The sequence below is a fragment of the Ambystoma mexicanum genome, unplaced genomic scaffold (assembly GCF_040938575.1).
Source record: "Ambystoma mexicanum isolate Mex_15411 unplaced genomic scaffold, UKY_AmexF1_1 Mex_scaf83, whole genome shotgun sequence".
Taxonomy (NCBI): Eukaryota; Metazoa; Chordata; class Amphibia; order Caudata; family Ambystomatidae; genus Ambystoma; species Ambystoma mexicanum.
In genome coordinates this window covers 893,015-911,407 of record NW_027182503.1, presented here as the reverse complement: position 1 = coordinate 911,407, position 18,393 = coordinate 893,015, and the positions used below count along the sequence as shown (strand labels likewise).

General features: G+C 51.4%; 1 long non-coding RNA gene across 1 annotated transcript in view; it reads left to right on the top strand.

The window, feature by feature from the left end:
• Positions 1 to 16,879, top strand: part of LOC138562843 (uncharacterized) — a 115,519-nt gene extending 98,640 nt beyond the window's left edge. The window contains exons 2-4 of the long non-coding RNA XR_011299353.1: positions 5,142 to 5,321; positions 11,947 to 11,992; positions 16,507 to 16,879. This is a non-coding gene — a long non-coding RNA (uncharacterized lncRNA). The remainder of the gene's footprint in view (positions 1 to 5,141; positions 5,322 to 11,946; positions 11,993 to 16,506) is intronic.
• The last annotated feature ends 1,514 nt before the right edge of the window (positions 16,880 to 18,393 follow it).

Below are 18,393 nucleotides of genomic sequence, written 5' to 3'. Positions count from 1 at the left end.
ATATCAAGTTAATTCAAGTGCAAGCTATTCAGCCCTGGTGGGGCCTCGGCTTCTGCCTCTCCCCCTGGTGGGGCCTCGGCTTCTGCCTCTCCCCCTGGTGGGGCCTCGGCTTCTGCCTCGCCCTGGTGGGGGCCTCGGCCTCTCGCCCTGGTGGGGCCTCGTCTTTCCCCATCTCACCCTGACGGGGCCTCGGCCTCTCGCCCCGGTGGGGCCTCAGCCTCTCACCCTAGTGGGGCCTCGCCCTCTGTCTCTCACCCTGGTGGGGCCTCTGCCTCTCACCCTGGTGGGGCCTCTGCCTCTCGCCCTGGTGGGGCCTCTGCCTCTCGCCCTGGTGGGGCCTCTGTCTCTCGCCCTGGTGGGGCCTCAGCCTCTCTCGCCCTGGTGGGGCATCAGCCTCTCTCGCCCTGGTGGGGCCTTGGCCTCGGCCTCTCGCCCTGGTGGGGCATCGGCCTCTCGCCCTGGTGGGGCCTTGGCCTCGGCCTCTCGCCCTGGTGGGGCCTTGGCCTCGGCCTCTCGCCCTGGTGGGGCCTTGGCCTCGGCCTCTCGCCCTGGTCGGGCATTGGCTTCTCACCCTCTCTCCCTGGTCGGGCATTGGCTTCTCACCCTCTCTCCCTGGTCGGGCATTGGCTTCTCACCCTCTCTCCCTGGTCGGGCATTGGCTTCTCACCCTCTCTCCCTTGTCGGGCATTGGCTTCTCACCCTCTCTCCCTGGTCGGGCCTTGGCCTCGGCCTCTCTCCCTGGTCGGGCATTGGCCTCTAGCCCTGGTGGGGCCTCGGCCTCTCGCTCTGGTGGGGCCTCGGCCTCTCGCCCTGGTGGGTCCTTGGCCTCCCCCCCTGGTGGGGCTTAGGCTGCCCTGGTGGGGCCTCGGCCTCCCAACCTGGTGGGGCCTCGCCTCTCACCCTGTTGGGGTGTCTCGGCCTGTCGCCCTGGTGTGCCCTCAGCCTCTGCCTCTCGCCCTGGTGTGACCTCGGCCTCTTGCCCTGGTGGGGCCTCGGCCTCTCTCGCTCTGGTGGGGCCTTGGCTTCTCGCCCTGGTGCGGCCTCGGCCTCTGCCTCTCGCCCTGGTGGGGCCTTGGCCTCTGCCTCTCGCCCTGTTGGGGCCTTGGCCTCTGCCTCTCGCCCTGTTGGGGCCTTGGCCTCTGCCTCTCGCCCTGTTGGGGCCTTGGCCTCTGCCTCTCGCCCTGGTGGGGCCTTGGCCTCGTCCTCTTGCCCTGGTCGGGCCTTGGCCTCGTCCTCTTGCCCTGGTCGGGCCTTGGCCTCGGCCTCTCGCCCTGGTCGGGCCTTGGCCTCGGCCTCTCGCCCTGGTAGAGCCTTGGCCTCGGCCTCTCGCCCTGGTGGGGCCTCGGCCTCTCACTTTGGTGGGGCTTCGGCATCAACCTCTCGCCCTCTCGCCCTGGTGGGGCCTCGGCCTCTCACCCTGGTGGGGCCTCGGCCTCTGCCTCTCGCCCTGGTGGGGCCTCGGCCTCTGCCTCTTGCCCTGGTGGGGCCTCGGCCTCTGCCTCTTGCCCTGGTGGGGCCTCGGCCTCTGCCTCTTGCCCTGGTGGGGCCTCGGCCTCTGCCTCTCCCCCCTGGTGGGGCCTCGGCTTCTGCCTCTCCCCCCTGGTGGGGCCTCGGCTTCTGCCTCTCCCCCTGGTGGGGCCTCGGCTTCTGCCTCTCCCCCTGGTGGGGCCTCGGCTTCTGCCTCTCGCCCTGGTGGGGCCTCGTCCTCTCTCCATCTCACCCTGACGGGGCCTCAACCTCTCGACCCGGTGGGGCCTCAGCCTCTCACCCTGGTGGGGCCTCAGCCTCTCACCCTGGTGGGGCCTCAGCCTCTCACCCTGATGGGGCCTCAGCCTCTCACCCTGGTGGGGCCTCAGCCTCTCACCCTGGTAGGGCCTCAGCCTCTCACCCTGGTGGGGCCTCAGCCTCTCTCACCCTGGTGGGGCCTCAGCCTCTCTCGCCCTGGTGGGGCCTTGGCCTCTGCCTCTCTCGCCCTGGTGGGGCCTTGGCCTCTGCCTCTCTCGCCCTGGTGGGGCCTTGGCCTCTGCCTCTCTCGCCCTGGTGGGGCCTTGGCCTCTGCCTCTCTCGCCCTGGTGGGGCCTTGGCCTCTGCCTCTCTCGCCCTGGTGGGGCCTTGGCCTCTGCCTCTCTCGCCCTGGTGGGGCCTTGGCCTCTGCCTCTCTCGCCCTTGTGGGGCCTTGGCCTCCGCCTCTCTCGCCCTGGTGGGGCCTCGGCCTCTCTCGCCCTGGTGGGGCCTTGGCCTCTCTCGCCCTGGTGGGGCCTTGGCCTCGGCCTCTCGCCCTGGTGGGGCCTTGGCCTCGGCCTCTCGCCCTGGTGGGGCCTTGGCCTCGGCCTCTCGCCCTGGTGGGGCCTCGGCTTCTGCCTCTCGTCCTGGTGGGGCCTCGGCTTCTGCCTCTCGCCCTGGTGGGGCCTCGGCTTCTGCCTCTCCCCCTGGTGGGGCCTCGGCTTCTGCCTCTCCCCCTGGTGGGGCCTCGGCTTCTACCTCTCCCCCTGATGGGGCCTCGGCTTCTGCCTCTCCCCCTGGTGGGGCCTCGGCTTCTGCCTCTCGCCCTGGTGGGGCCTCGTCCTCTCTCCATCTCACCCTGGTGGGGCCTCAGCCTCTCACCCTGATGGGGCCTCAGCCTCTCACCCTGGTGGGGCCTCAGCCTCTCGCCCTGGTGGGGCCTTGGCCTCGGCCTCTCGCCCTGGTGGGGCCTCGGCTTCTGCCTCTCGTCCTGGTGGGGCCTCGGCTTCTGCCTCTCGCCCTGGTGGGGCCTCGGCTTCTGCCTCTCCCCCTGGTGGGGCCTCGGCTTCTGCCTCTCCCCCTGGTGGGGCCTCGGCTTCTACCTCTCCCCCTGATGGGGCCTCGGCTTCTGCCTCTCCCCCTGGTGGGGCCTCGGCTTCTGCCTCTCGCCCTGGTGGGGCCTCGTCCTCTCTCCATCTCACCCTGGTGGGGCCTCAGCCTCTCACCCTGATGGGGCCTCAGCCTCTCGCCCTGGTGGGGCCTCAGCCTCTCGCCCTGGTGGGGCCTCAGCCTCTCGCCCTGGTGGGGCCTCAGCCTCTCTCGCCCTGGTGGGGCCTCAGCCTCTCTCGCCCTGGTGCGGCCTTGGCCTCTGCCTCTCTCGCCCTGTTGGGGCTTTGGCCTCTGCCTCTCTCGCCCTGGTGGGGCCTTGGCCTCGGCCTCTCTCGCCCTGGTGGGGCCTTGGCCTCGGCCTCTCTCGCCCTGGTGGGGCCTTGGCCTCGGCCTCTCGCCCTGGTGGGGCCTTGGCCTCGGCCTCTCGCCCTGGTGGGGCCTTGGCCTCGGCATCTCGCCCTGGTGGGGCCTTGGCCTCTGCCTCTCGCCCTGGTGGGGCCTTGGCCTCTCACCCTGGTGGGTCCTTGGCCTCTTAGCCTCTGCCTCCCTCCCTGGACGGGCCTCAGCCTCCCCCCCCCTGGTGGGGCCTAGGCTGCCCTGGTGGGGCCTCGGCCTCCCAACCTGGTGGGGCCTCGGCCTCTCACCCTGTTGGGGTGTCTCGGCCTGTCGCCCTGGTGTGCCCTCAGCCTCTGCCTCTCGCCCTGGTGAGACCTCGGCCTCTTGCCCTGGTGGGGCCTCGGCCTCTCTCGCTCTGGTGGGGCCTTGGCTTCTCGCCCTGTTGGGGCCTTGGCCTCTGCTTCTCGCCCTGTTGGGGCCTTGGCCTCTGCCTCTCGCCCTGTTGGGGCCTTGGCCTCTGCCTCTCGCCCTGGTGGGGCCTTGGCCTCTGCCTCTCGCCCTGGTGGGGCCTTGGCCTCTGCCTCTCGCCCTGGTGGGGCCTTGGCCTCTGCCTCTCGCCCTGGTGGGGCCTTGGCCTCTGTCTCTCGCCCTGGTGGGGCCTTGGCCTCGTCCTCTCGCCCTGGTCGGGCCTTGGCCTCGTCCTCTTGCCCTGGTCGGGCCTTGGCCTCGTCCTCTCGCCCTGGTCGGACCTTGGCCTCGGCCTCTCGCCCTGGTAGAGCCTTGGCCTCGGCCTCTCGCCCTGGTGAGGCCTCGGCCTCTCACTTTGGTGGGGCTTCGGCATCAACCTCTCGCCCTCTCGCCCTGGTGGGGCCTCGGCCTCTCGACCTGGTGGGGCCTCGGCCTCTCGCCCTGGTGGGGCCTCGGCCTCTCGCCCTGGTGGGGCCTCTGCCTCTTGCCCTGGTGGGGCCTCGGCCTCTGCCTTTTGCCCTGGTGGGGCCTCAGCCTCTGCCTCTTGCCCTGGTCGGGTCTCGGCCTCCTTTGCCCTGGTGGGGCCTCGGCCTCCCGCTCTGGTGGTGTCAGGGCTGGTATATCATATTCAACGCAGGAGCTGCTGAGTCCCACAATCCCACTAAGATGTCTAGCTCACAACTAAACTGAACAGCTGAGTACTAGACACCCCTGGGGGTAAAGGGTAATAGTGGATAAAATAATAAAGTCAGACACTGGATCTTCTATCTTCTTCCGGTCTGTGCATGAATGAAAATTGTTAAACATTAAATAATCACATTAACAAAACAACTTGTTATTAAATGAATTAAAAACTATCCTACCTGAATATCCTCTGCGATAAGCCCAGAGGATTTAATAATTCTTATAACTTTAGTTTTAAGTTCTGGTTTCTACCCAAACTGCTAAAACCCTTTAGGATCATGTTTATAAACTGCGCTGCTCAAAAAAGAATGTTCAGCATGTCTTTTCAAATACTTGACTGGGATAAATGAATTTGAAATGAACCAAGTAAAAATGTGAAAATATTGAAGTAAGTCTATTAAAGAAGACTGTTGAAAAAACAATGAACTTCTACTCATTCATGTCTCAAATAAAATGAGTTCTTTAAATGCACGCTTGATAGTATGGTGGAAACACAGAATTTGTCTTTAGCGTCTTCCAAAAAAAATAACCTTCTTTTTACAGCTCACTCTTTTCCTTTACCATACAGTAAATGAAGTTATAAAATACTTGAAAGGTACCTTTCACAGTTGAGCGTCTTTTTTAGTATATATATTGTTAATAAACGTGTGCAGCTCCTTTGAAATGCTTGCAAATGATGCTACTGCCTTCTTTTGCCGTTTGTTTTTTCTTAATTTCAATACCCAGTCTTTATTTTTAAGTTCGCCATGTTTTAGAAACAGTAATAACAACACGACGTCTTTAGAAAATCTAAACGTGCAATCTTACCTTGTTCCTTCTAGCAAACAGAGTTAACCTGCATACGGCAGTCAGACCCGACAAGGAAGTTTCTGCTTTTTCGCTTCTGCCGACGCGAAGAAATCACCGCCACCGCGGAACCGTCAGTTTCTTCAAATGGAAGCGAAACGCGACGCAGCTGCAGCCGACGTCCACAGGAACCCGAACACGATGACTCTGACAAGGTAAGTATGAGTTTTAATAAACAGTTTCTCATACGCACGCGCGAACCAGGTCTAAACATAACTTTTCCTGTTTACAAATGTCCTCATTAAAATAGCGAGAGTTAACCCTTTAACTTCAGGATAAAAATCAAAATAAATAAAACTGAATAACAGCTAACCCTTGCTGTGCAGGACAGTTTATGATATGTAAAAACACTTAACTTGAATTGTGTAGTAGAAGACTTTGCAGCTTTCTTCTTCCTCTCCAAAGATTATTTCACCAAAAATAAATATTTTCTTACAAGTTGTTTTTTGTTCATCTTTCATGAAAATTTTCTTCTAGAAGAATCTTCCAAGGCCCAAAAAACAGGAGACAGACAAAAACATGACTAGCTCAGAAGAAGTAACTAATGAAAGGCAGTTTAGAATGTTGGAAAACAAACTATTGTCAACCTGCCACCCAATCAGAACTCCTGCCTCTGCCCTCCATCTTGGCTTGGGGTATTTGCAGTACTCTGAATGCAAAGGTCAAGGCCCAACCAATCTTGAGTGAACAAACTAAATAAATCTTTAAACCAAATATTAAAATTAACTAGGACATTGTATGATTGTTAAATTGAATTAACCACCTATTTACTATGGAACCTGACAGTACCCCCTCTTAAGGACCTCCCTCCCGGACCAGGCTTGAAAGGATACTTTCTATGAAATTTTGCTATGAAAAGTGGGGCATGGACATCACTAGCAAATTCCCAAGAGCGTTCTTCAGGCCCAAACCATTTCTAGTCTATTAAATATTGAAGTTTTCCACGACTTCTAGAGTCCAAAATTGCTTTAACCTCAAATTCTTCAGATTGATTCTCCACTAAAAATGGACTAGGAGGAACTGCCAATCTAGTTCCAACAACAAATGGCTTTAACTGACTAATGTGAAATGTTGGATGCACCTTTAAATTTTCAGGAAGTTTCAATCTAACTGTAACTGGATTTATCACAGTCTCAATCTGAAAAGGACCTATAAATCTTGGACTAAATTTAGTTCTACCCTTGATTTTCAAATTCTTTGTAGATAACCAGACTTTATTCCCAACACAAAATTCTGGCCCAGACTTGCGTTTAACATCAGCAAACCTTTTGTAACTATCCTTACTCAATTGAAGTGCCTTCACAGCTCGTTCCAAATTTTCCTTCATAGACTGTAATCTAATCTCAACTGCTGGACTACCAATGTCTTTTTTAATCGGCTCTCTAAGGAAACGAGGATGGAAACCACGACTACAGAAAAAAGGTGACATTAAAGTAGAATCTTTCATGGAATTATTATATGCAAATTCTGCTATCCAAATTAAATCTACCCAACTATCTCCAGCTTGCTAGTACCATCTTAAATACGTTTCCAATTCTTGATTAACGCGTTCTACTTGACCGTTAGTCTCGGGATGGTATCCAGATGTTAATTTAACTTCCACACTAAGACTTCTACAAAAGGCTCTCCAAAATTTTGAAATAAACTGAGAACCTCTATCTGAGATCACCTGACTAGGTAATCCATGAAGTCAAACAATACCTTGAGAAAAATGATGTGCTAATCTTTCTGCAGTAATTTCCCCTTTTATAGGAATAAAATGACTTTCCTTAGTAAGTAAATCAACTACAACCAAAATTGTAGGACAGCCCTGATCTTTAGGAAGATCTACAATAAAATCCATAGAAATAGTGTGCCACGGATGCGGTGGAATGTGAAGAGGTTCTAGCAAACCCATTGGTTTTCCCACATGTGACTTGGCTCTTGTACAAGTTTCACATGTCCTAACAAAATGTAAAATGTCACTTCTCATTTTTTCCCACCAAAATTCCCTTCTGACTAATTCTAAAGTTTTTCTAAATCCTGGATGACCTGGGAACTTTGATTCATGACAATCAATCACATTTTTTTCACGGGCTTCTCAGAAGGAAGATATAATCTATTGTCAAAATAAGGTAAACCATCTTTAATCTTTCTTACTGGATCTTGTCTAACCCATTCATCCATTTGCTCTAAAGTCATACTGTCTTGAACTTCCTTCATCAAGTGTTCCAACAGCAATAAAATGTTCAGAAGAAATCACAGGTTGTTGATCAATCTCTTTCAATTTTTCACTACCAGGAAACTGACGAGACAAAGCGTCAGCCTTCCCATTTTGACTTCCTGGTTTAAAAGTGATTACAAAATCATAGTCTGAAAAAAACAATGACCATCTCAATTGTCTTGGCGTCAAAGTTTTAGCTGATTTCAAAAACAAGAGATTTCGATGATCAGTCAAAACTGTGACAGGATGTCTTGCTCCTTTTAAATAATGGCGCCATTCCTCAAAAGCTGCCTTGATCGCTAAGAGTTTGCGATCCATGGTGGTATAATTAACTTCAGAAGAAGAAAACTTCTTGGAAAAATAAGCAACTGGATGCAATTGTCCAGTGGTTCCATGCTGTTGAGATAAAACCGCTCCCATTGCTAAATTGGAGGCATCTGCCTCTACAAAAAAGGGCTTGGAAGGGTCAGGATGTAAAAGCACTGGTCCCGTAATGAAACTCTCTTTCAGGACTTGAAAAGCCTCTTCAGCTTCTTTACTCCAAATTAATGTTACTCCTTTCTTTATTAATTTAGTAATAGGAGTAATAAATTGAGAAAACCCATTGATAAATCTCCTATAAAAATTGGCAAAACCCAAAAAACTCTGTACCTCCTTAACTTTAGTCGGAGATGGCCAATCTTTGACAGCTTTAATCTTTTTAAGATACATCTCCAAACCTTTTGGAGTAATCACAAAACCAAGGAATTCTACTGATGAAGTATGAAATTGACTCTTTTCCAATTTTGCAAATAAATGGTTTTCTCTCAATTTTTGTAGGACCAATCTTACATGATTTTGATGTTGCTTCAAATTTTGTGAATAAATCAGAATGTCATTGATGTAAACTACAACAAAAATGTCCAAAAACTCACATAAAACTTCATTAATAAAAAACTGAAAAGAAGCTGGGGCGTTACATTATCCGGAAGGCATCACTAAATATTCAAATAACCCATACTTAGTCTTGAAAGTTGTCTTCCATTCATCCCCCTCCTTTACTCTAACAAGATGATAAGCACCTCTCAAATCTAATTTAGAGAAAATCTCTGCTCCTTGTATTTGATCTAACATAACTGAAATTAAAGGTAAAGGATATCTATTTTTGATGGTAACCTTATTCAACGCTCTATAATCAATACAAGTCCTTAATGTTCCCTCTTTTTTAGGCACAAAAAATAAAGGCGATGCCACTGGGGACTTGGAATGTCTAAAACCTTTTGCTAAATTTTCAGTTAAATACTCCTTAAGATAATCATTTTCCTTTTCCGTAAGTGCATAAACCCTGCTACACGGTAACGTGGCCCCTGGCTCAAGTTCTATTTTACAATCAAATGATCTATGAGGAGGAAGACTACCTGCCACTACCTCATCAAAGACATCACTATATTCCTTGTAGCAATCAGGTAAAACTCCCATCACTGCTCCAATGGTATGAGAATGAGTGAGAGCACCAACCTCCCCTAAAAACCTGGCACAATTTTCAACCTCAATCCTGCCCTGGTGGGGCCTCTGCCTCTCGCTCTGGTGGGGCCTCGGCCTCTCGCCCTGGTGGGGCCTCAGCCTCTCGCCATCTCACCCTGACGGGGCCTCGGCCTCTTGCGCTGGTGGGGCCTCGGCCTCTTGCACTGGTGGGGCCTCGGCCTCTTGCCCTGGTGGGGCCTCGGCCTCTGCCTCTCGCCCTGGTGGGGCCTCGGCTTCTGCCTCTCGCCATGGTGGGGCATCAACCTCTCTCGCCCTGGTGGGGTATAGGCCTTGCTCGCTCTGGTGGGGCATCGGCTTTTCTCGCCCTGGTGTGGCCTTGGCCTCTACCTCTCGCCCTGGTGGGGCCTTGGCCTCGGCCTCTCGCCCTGGTGGTTGGGCCTTGGCTTCTCAGCCTCTGCCTCCCTCCCTGGTGGGGCCTCGGCCTCCCCCCCTGGTGGAGCCTAAGCTGCCCTGGTGGGGCCTCGGCCTCCCTCCCTGGTGGGGCCTCGGCCTCTCACCCTGTTGGGGTGTCTCGGCCTGTCGCCCTGGTGTGACCTCTGCCTCTGCCTCTCGCCCTGGTGTGACCTCGGCCTCTCGCCCTGGTGTGGCCTTGGCCTCCGCCTCTCGCCCTGGTGGGGCCTCGGCCTCTGCCTCTCGCCCTGGTGGGGCCTCGGCCTCTGCCTCTCTCCTGGTGGGGCCTCGGCCTCTGCCTCCAACCCTGGTGGGGCCTCGGCCTCCAACCCTGGTGGGGCCTCAGCCTCTCACCCTGTTGGGGTGTCTCGGCCTGTCGCCCTGGTGGGGCCTCGGCCTCTGCCTCTCGCCCTGGTGGGGCCTCGGCCTCTGCCTCTCGCCCTGGTGGGGCCTCGGCCTCTGCCTCTCGCCCTGGTGGGGCCCCGGCCTCTGCCTATCGCCCGTGTGGGGCCTCGGCCTCTGCCTCTCGCCCTGGTGGGGCCTCGGCCTCTGCCTCTCGTCCTGGTGGGGCCTCGGCCTCTGCCTCCCGCCCTGGGTGGGGCCTCTGCCTCCCGCCCTGGGTGGGGCCTCTGCCTCTCTCGCCCTGGTGGGGTATCGGCCTCTCTCGCCCTGGTGGGGCCTTGGCCTCTACCTCTCGCCCTGGTGGGGCCTTGGCCTCTACCTCTCCCCCTGGTGGGGCCTTGGCCTCTACCTCTCCCCCTGGTGAGGCCCGGCCTCTCGCCCTGGTGGAGCTCGGCGTCTCGTCCTGGTGGGACCTTGGCCTTGGCCTCTCTCGCCCTGGTGGGGCCTCGGCCTCTCTCGCTCTGGTGGGGCCTCGGCCTCTCTCGGCCTCTGCCTCTCACGCTTGTGGGGTGTCTCGGATTTTTTGTGACCCCATCCATAGCATTTATGATCTAAAGCAATAAAAGCTAGTCCTTATGTTTGAGGCAGAAGATCGCATGAGACACATAAGTAGGAGATGGATATTTTTGTTGGGGTGGCTTATAAACCCACACATGCTGTTGCAGTAATCTAGTTGGGATATAGCCAGTTCCTGGGTCCATTCTATTTTGACTGATATATTAAGCATGTGAAATTTGTTGAACATTCTTCTCAATCATATTCCCTTTTCATAGTACCGATCTCTTTATAGTGCCTATTCTGTGTCCTATTCCCGCTTCCTAGTCTCCTTTCCATGCCCATTCTTTCTTCCTTGCCTAGCCTTCTTGTAGAAAGTCTAAAAGATCTAGTTCCAGCACCAAACCCATAAGTCATGAATTGCAGCAGTTTATGCCTCAAATACTGGTTGTATTTTGATGTCGCTTCAATATTGAATTCAAATGCCAATGATGTTTTGAGGTTTTATTAAACCAAACACTTAAAACAGATTGTTCCACTCTAACTCAACATACAAAAGATAAAGTTCCATTCTTTCTAACTGAACAAGCAAAGAAAAAGCCAACCAGTGTTTCAACCTATAACAGGTTTTCATCCGGGCCATATTGACACTTATCTGTAGATCACTTTCCTAATCTGCACCGAATAGCTTGAACTATATATTCAGGGATTTCCTCGTGGGCGCCCGTGAGTAAAGCTATTGGATGGAGCCTGAAAGAGGTTCCTCCAATTTAGAAGCTAGGAACACTCCACTGGTTGTACATAAGCGATTCAAATGACAGTCTTTTCAGGAACACAGGCTATATTTTATTTCTTTTCCATTAGGGTGGGATGTTCTAACTATCAAGTTAATTCAAGTGCAAGCTATTCAGCTTGTATGTGTTCAACTTGTATTTGTTGCAGATTAGGAAAGTGATCTACAGATACTGTATCAATTTCTTTGCTTGTGCTTGTTCATTTAGAAGAAATACAACCTATGTATGTTGAGGATTTGGTTTAATAAAATATTCATTTGAAATGTGAATTAAATATTGATTGTAACATGAAAATTCAACCAGTATTTATATGAGGCATAAACTGCTGGCAATTTAAGACCTATGGATTTGGTGCTGGAACTCTCGCCCTATTGGGGTGTCTCGGACTCTGCCTCTCGCCCTGTTGGGGTGTCTCGGCCTCTCGTCCTGGTGGGGCCTCTGCCTCTCTCGCCCTGGTGGGGCCTCAGCCTCTCTCGTCCTGCTGGGGCCTCAGCCTCTGCCTCTTGCCCTGCTGGGGCCTCTGCCTCTCGCCCTGGTGAGGCCTCGGCCTCTCTCGCCCTGGTGAGGCCTCGGCCTCTCTCGCCCTGGTGAGGCCTCGGCCTCTCTCACCCTGGTGAGGCCTCGGCCTCTGCCTCTCTCACCCTGGTGGGGCCTCGGCCTCTGCCTCTCGCCCTGGTGGGGCCTCAGCAAGCAGTCAGGTTTCCCAAAAATTCTTGCTTGGGGAAGTGCACAAAATGTTCCATGACTAGTGCTGTGGTGGTAAGTAAGATTGAGCGATTTTTCATGAGATGGGTAGGTGTGGTTAGCACAGTGCATTTAGGAGGTTCATGATGTGAAGGAATAATGTTCTGCCGAGGGGCCTTTGCGTTTTTGCTGGGTCTTTCCAATGTTTCAGGGTCTTAAATCATTGGAGCCTTGGGTGATTAAGCCTTGGGTTGAGACTAATCTTGTCTGGTCCTTTTTTTTTTCTAGGACTTTCCAGTTGCAGTTGTTTGAAGATGCTGAACCAAGGGATCTGGTAGGTATATAATTTGGTGCTACATTCAAAAGGCCTTGTGAGTCATGATAATTTTGTGGATTTGTTGTTGCCCCATCCATAGCATTTATAATCTAAAGCAATAAAAGCTAGACCCTATGTTTGAGGCAGAAGATCGCATGAGATAGGATATGGATATTTGTCTTGGGGTGGCTTATATACACACACATGCTGTTGCAGTAATCTAGTTTGGATATAACCAGTTCCTGTGTTCATTTTATTTTGACTGATATACAGGGTGGGGAGGGCTTTTTTTAAGCAGGTGAAATTTGTTGAGCATTCGTCTCAATCATATTCCCTTTTCATAGCACCAGTCTCTTTATAGTGCCTATTCTATGTCCTAGTTTCCTTTCCATGTCCATTTTTGTTTCTCGTATTCTTTCTTCCTTGCCTATCCTTCTTGTAGACAGTCTAAAAGATCTAGTTCCAGCACCAAACCCATACGTCTTGAATTGCAGCAGTTTATCCCTCTAATACTGGTTGTATTCTGATGTCCCTTCAGTATTCAATTCAAATGCCAATGATGTATTATGAGGTTTTATTAAACCAAACACTTAAAACAGATTGTTCACTCTAACTCAACATACAAAAGATAAAGTTCCATTATTTCTAACTGAACAAGCAAAGAAAAAGCCAACCTGTGTTTTAACCAGTGTTTCAACCTATCACATTGGATGCTGCAGAAACAGCAAGAAGAACCCTGGCCCAGGGTACCCTACTTAAAAGGCACGCATGGCTCAGAAATATGGGCTTTACTCCTGAGACACAGGCTTCCCTTATTAATAAGCCTGTGGAGGAAACTAACTTATTTGGAAAGGCAGTGGATGATGCCCTTGAAACTGCAAAAAAAGGAGTATGAAACCTTACTCCCTAAACCAGATTACAGCAAGACCATACCAGCATCGAGGAGGTAGCTCTCACCGGTCCTTTCGGGGGCAATCCTTCCCACGTCCTCCCACATCCAGTACAGAACAGGGAATACACAGTGGTCCTCCGGAGAAGGAGCAACTACTACGGGCCAATATCAACAGAGGCCAACGCTGAGGAAAGGGAAGGGGTAGAAACTCCACCCCTCGAGGATTCCCTGCCTGTGGTCAAAAGTGACTCACTAGTCCGGGTCCCCTCCCATGCCTCCCTGGTCGGGGGACGAATCATGCAAGGGAGGGGGAATCACCAGAGATCAGTGGGTTCTCAACACCGTCGCCCGCTGGTACTGTATAGAGTTCAGATGACCACCTCGATACAAACCCCCTACATCCAGACGCCGATCTCCAGCGCACCTGAAGATTCTACTCGATAGAAATTGTCCCCATTCTACAGGCAAAAAAGTGTTTCTATTCAGTGTACTTCCTTGTACCCAAAAAGGATCTCACCATGTGCCCTGTGTTAGATTTGCGCCCAGTGAACACTTGTCAAACTTCAAGTTCAGGATGGCATTACATGAAGTAATCCCTCTGCTAACACAGGGGGATTACATAGCAACATTGGACATTAAAGATGCAGACTTTCATTTTTTCAGTGCTGCCAGCACACTGAAAGTACCTAAGATTCATGCTAGACAACCAGCACTATCGGTTCAAGGTCCTTCCCTTCGGCGTTGCCTCAGCCCCAAGGGTATTTACAAAGGGGCTGGCGGTAGTAGCGCCTCACCTGTGCAAGCAGTCCATCCCAGTTTATCCATACCTCAATGACTGGTCAATAACAGGGGACTCATACGGAACATGCTTATCAAATACTCAGAAGACGGTAGACTACCTCTTAAGTCTGGTATTCTCAATCAATGAGAAAGTCCAGCTTGGACCCTAGCCAAGTCGAGCAATTTCCGGAAGCCCTAATTCGGACCAAAGACTGGCTCATCTTCCCCTCCAATGAGAGGGTTCAAAACATGCTGTTCCAGATCCCTCACTATGTAGACAATCGCGCGGTAACCGTACACAAAGCAATGCGTCTGTTAGGGATGATGGCTGCCTGTATTTATCTAGTCCCACACGCATGTTTGCCTATGTGCCATGCGAGTGGCTCTCAAGCCAATGGTGTCAGGCCAGCAGACAATGGAGCGATCTAGTGGTTGTCTCGGCAGCCCTCGTGCTCTCTGCCGTGGTGGTCAAGAGAACATCTTGCAGGGGAAGACACTCTCACCGCGGACTCATCACTTACGGGGTGGGGAGCTCACCTCTTTATCACACAACGCATGGCAGTTGGTCCCCAGCGGTAGCATCCAACCGCATAAACCGATTGGAGTTGCTTGCAGTATTGAAAGCCCTGAAAGCTTTTCAGACACATCTACAGGGAAAGACAGTCCTAGGTCTGATGGACAGCACCACAACCTTGTACTACTTGAACAAACAAAGGGACACGCACTCTCCAGGGATATCCAAACAGTCGCAGAACATGTGGAAATGGGCTCTCAAACACAAGATGGTCCTTGTGTCACAACACATTCCAGGGGAACTCAATCTTGTAGCAGACGTGCTCAGCAGAGACTTCCCACTAACCGTAGAGTATGAGTGGTAATTGCACAAATCCATCCATCCAACTTCTACGCAGACTGGGGATTCCCAGAGATCAACCTGTAGAAGGCCCAATGCCCAGATTATGCCTCCAGGTACCCGCAGAACCGCTCCAAGGGGAACGGTCTCTGGATAACACGATCAGGGAAATTTGTTTATGCTTTCTACACCACCACCCCACCTCCCCCCACCAACTCCCTAACTGAACAAGATAGTGCACAAGATGCGCCAGGAACCAGTCACGATGATCCTAGTGGCCCCACAATCCCTGCTTCTCATCTGATGACAATGTCAGTTTCCCTGGGGAGGAAACTACCATGCCCATACAACATGCAGTCACAGGACAAAGGGGAAACCCTCCATCCATGCCCACATACTCAATTTAGCGCCCTAGCTCCTGAGATCAACGGGTTCGGGCACCTTCAACTTCCTCAAAAATGCATGGAGATACTCAGAGAAAGCCTAACACCAGACATTGCAGCTCCAATAAATCGAAGCCTTCTTCATCTGTTGCCATTCCAAGGGCCTCAATCCCATAGAATGCTCACCTACACATATTGTCCTATACCTGACTCACCTGCTAGACTCGAGCCTAGTTTTTAATTCACTGAAGGTACACTTAGCTGCACTTTATACACTACGTCCCAGAAAAAGGTTTAGTGGTTGAAAATACCAATTATCAAGGCGTTTATGGAAAGGGTTAAAAGATGTCATCCCCCTATTGCCAAACCAGCTCCTGGATGGGACCTGAAGGCTGTTCTAACAAGGCTAATGGGTCCTCCCTTTGAACCGATGCATAACGCTAGCCTCAAAGCACTCACAAGTCCGTCTTCCGGGTGGCAGTCATCTCAATAAGAATTGGCGATCTGCAGGGCCTTTCAGTTCTAGACCGGTTTGTCACAATTCACAAAGATAAAGTGGTTATGCGCACTCACCCACCATTTTCGCCTAAATTAATTTCAACGTTCCATATAAACCAGTCAATACACATACCCACTTTCTTCCAAAATACCCCACCAGTGTGGCAGAAAAAAAGCCTCACACACTGGTTGTGAGGAGAACAGTTGTATACTATCTGGAGAAAAACTAAACCACTAAGAAAAACAAACCAGTTTTTCATTTCAGTGGCAGCTGCTAGAGAAGGGGACTGTGTCTCTAAATCAGCCATTTCACAGTGGATTGTAAACTGCATCGCACTGTGCTACACTATGGCTAGGAGAGATCTGCCCTCCAAGCCTAAAGCACACTACTCGTGACACTGGGGCTTGCAAATGTTCCTCTCAATCTATTTGCAAAGCAGCAACCTGGAGTGCTGTACACACCTTTTAAAAAAACTACTGCCTGGATACTAATTCTAGGTCTGATTCTCAGGTGGAACAGCAGTACTGAGACATCTCTTTGCTACTGCTCATTCACACATCCCACCCCCAACGGTGGCTCCTGCTCGCTAGTCTATGCACAGCACGTGAATCTAAGCAGATTCACAAGCATCAGAAGACTTGCATTTCTTTCCGTACTAGCATTTCGAATGATTGTATCGGCTTAGATTCACATGCCACACCCCTCTCGGAGTAGAAGGAACATAGACATCTTACTCTTCTCTCTCTGTAATCGCTCACAATGGTCATAGGCTCCCTCACAGCAGAAAAAACACAACCAGAAAGGACCTCGATGCTTGAAGGATTTTGGGTACACTACATGTCACGTAAGGGATAGTGTTACAAGCACGCCCATGTCGACCTCCCACAAGATGCAGTACTCTACAATTGCCACTAGATGTCACACTATATGCATATCATGTAATCTAAGCAGGTACAATAATCGGAAATGCTATTACGGTAAGTAATGCATGTCGTATTGCTCTTGTAAAATGTATAGGGCAGAAAGGATTAGTGATTACAGAAATGTGGAATATTTGGCAACAAAAGAGAGAGAAAGGTGGGTGAATGTTCAAAGATCTAACTGTGTTTATCTACTTTTCTTGAGGCCCTGCGCAAGGAGAGGTTGGACTGGCGCCAGCAAGGTCCCAATGGCTATTGAATGCATGACGGACATGCCTCAGGCGGTGGGAAAGCATCTCCTTGAAGTACACGCTGTTCGTGACTACAAGCTGAACCAGACCCTCAAGGCTAAACTGCCCCGTTCGCAGGAAGACCATATTCTCGGAACCTTGACACATTTATTGCTTGCCCCGACATGCCTTACATGGACCCGGACACAGCCCGCGGGCAAAACTGTAACATGAGTAATGAGGACTGGAGTAGCCACTGTGTCTCTATCAAGATGCAACTGGCCTGAGGTGGGAGAGCAGTCCACCCAGGCATTTGGTTCCTGCTTTTAATACATGCCATCCTTTCTACTTCTGGTCTCCCGTGTGGTTATTTCAGTGTTGCAGAGTGCTGTGTGTGAAGGTCATTGGTGTCGGTGGGGAGCAGGACGGATAAGAGTGGCACAACCCCACCTGCAGCTCCTCCAGCACTGTCGGCCTGCAATCCACAAACTTCAGCTCCAATTTGGTCTTTTTCATCCCAATTTGGCTATTGCTGCCCCCGACCTTAGAGGACAATTACAAAACAATATGGGCCCTTCAGCTGCCTGTGCGTGTGTCTGATAGTCTCTCTCAGGCAGGGCTCCCTCCATGGCGCAGGGCGGGTCATTGATGGTCCAGAGTGTTTGGCAGAATCCTCTGCAGTACCCTTAGGGACCACTACACACAATTAAGACCACAAGTGGTAATACAGGTTCACCTTTGGTACAAGCCTGTACTACACAGTTAAAGTGGTAGCAGTAGCGGAGCAGCCAGACTTATCTCAAGAGCAAATGAGCAGTAGTACAGATCACACAAAGGACTACAATTACTGCGACTCAAGCTAACACTGACTCAAGGTTTCTGGTTAAAAAGTAAAAGTACATTTATTTTTAGACCATCTGTTCACAAAACACTTCACTTCTATTAAATTAAAACCACACTTCAAATACACCACACACAACCAATTGCCCTTGTGCAGACAATTCAAAGAAAGTACCTTTGGATTTGACAGACCGGTGTTGTGAAACAAAGACGTTACCGGGGGGTTGTTGAGCAATCACTTTTTGACAGTAATGACAATTCGGTCTTACGAAAGAAAATCGTACCCGCGAGAAGAAATGTTACCGTAGTCAAACACACTTAGCGCATGAATTAACACAAGAAAATTGGGGATAAAAATCATAGGCAATACGTTTGTCAAGGCAGCTAGAATCAAAAGACACTTTCTAAGACGTAGATAAAAGTCAATAGGCCTGTGTCAGTGTCAGTGGGACAGGGGTCCTGTTGTTGAGGATCACAAGGTTAGAACAGTTCACGATTCGAGATTGCCAGGAGTACTTAGATATTGTCAGAAGAGAAGCAAAAGTTATATGAGGGAAAGAAGACCAGGGCAAGCCTTGGGTGAGGAGAAAAGGGTTCATCCCAATTCCTCGAAGCTGAACACAGTACCTTATTTGTAAGAAGAAAAAGCTTGTGCCACGGCAGTTGTTCCTGGTAGTTCCTGCAGACTCACGGTTCCTGGAGCTTCAGTCGTGGGGACAAGGACGACGTCTGGAGCGATCTGCACTACCCAGGGATGAAGCCAGCAGCAGCAAAAGCAACAGTGAATAAAAGGTGCGCTCCTTTAAAACAGGACCAGGTATGTGCAGCGATTTCGACCAAGAAGAGGATCCTCTGGCTGTTGGAGGTGAGCTGGTTGGTCCCACCAGTCTCAAGGGAAGAAGACTCCGGACTGGATCTTCTCTGTCGTTGAAGGGTAGATAGCTCAGGACTTCAGCAGGACTTCACCGGGACTCGGGAGTTGCAGCAGCAGCCGTCGTCTTCTTCTCTTCTCTTCGGTTCTT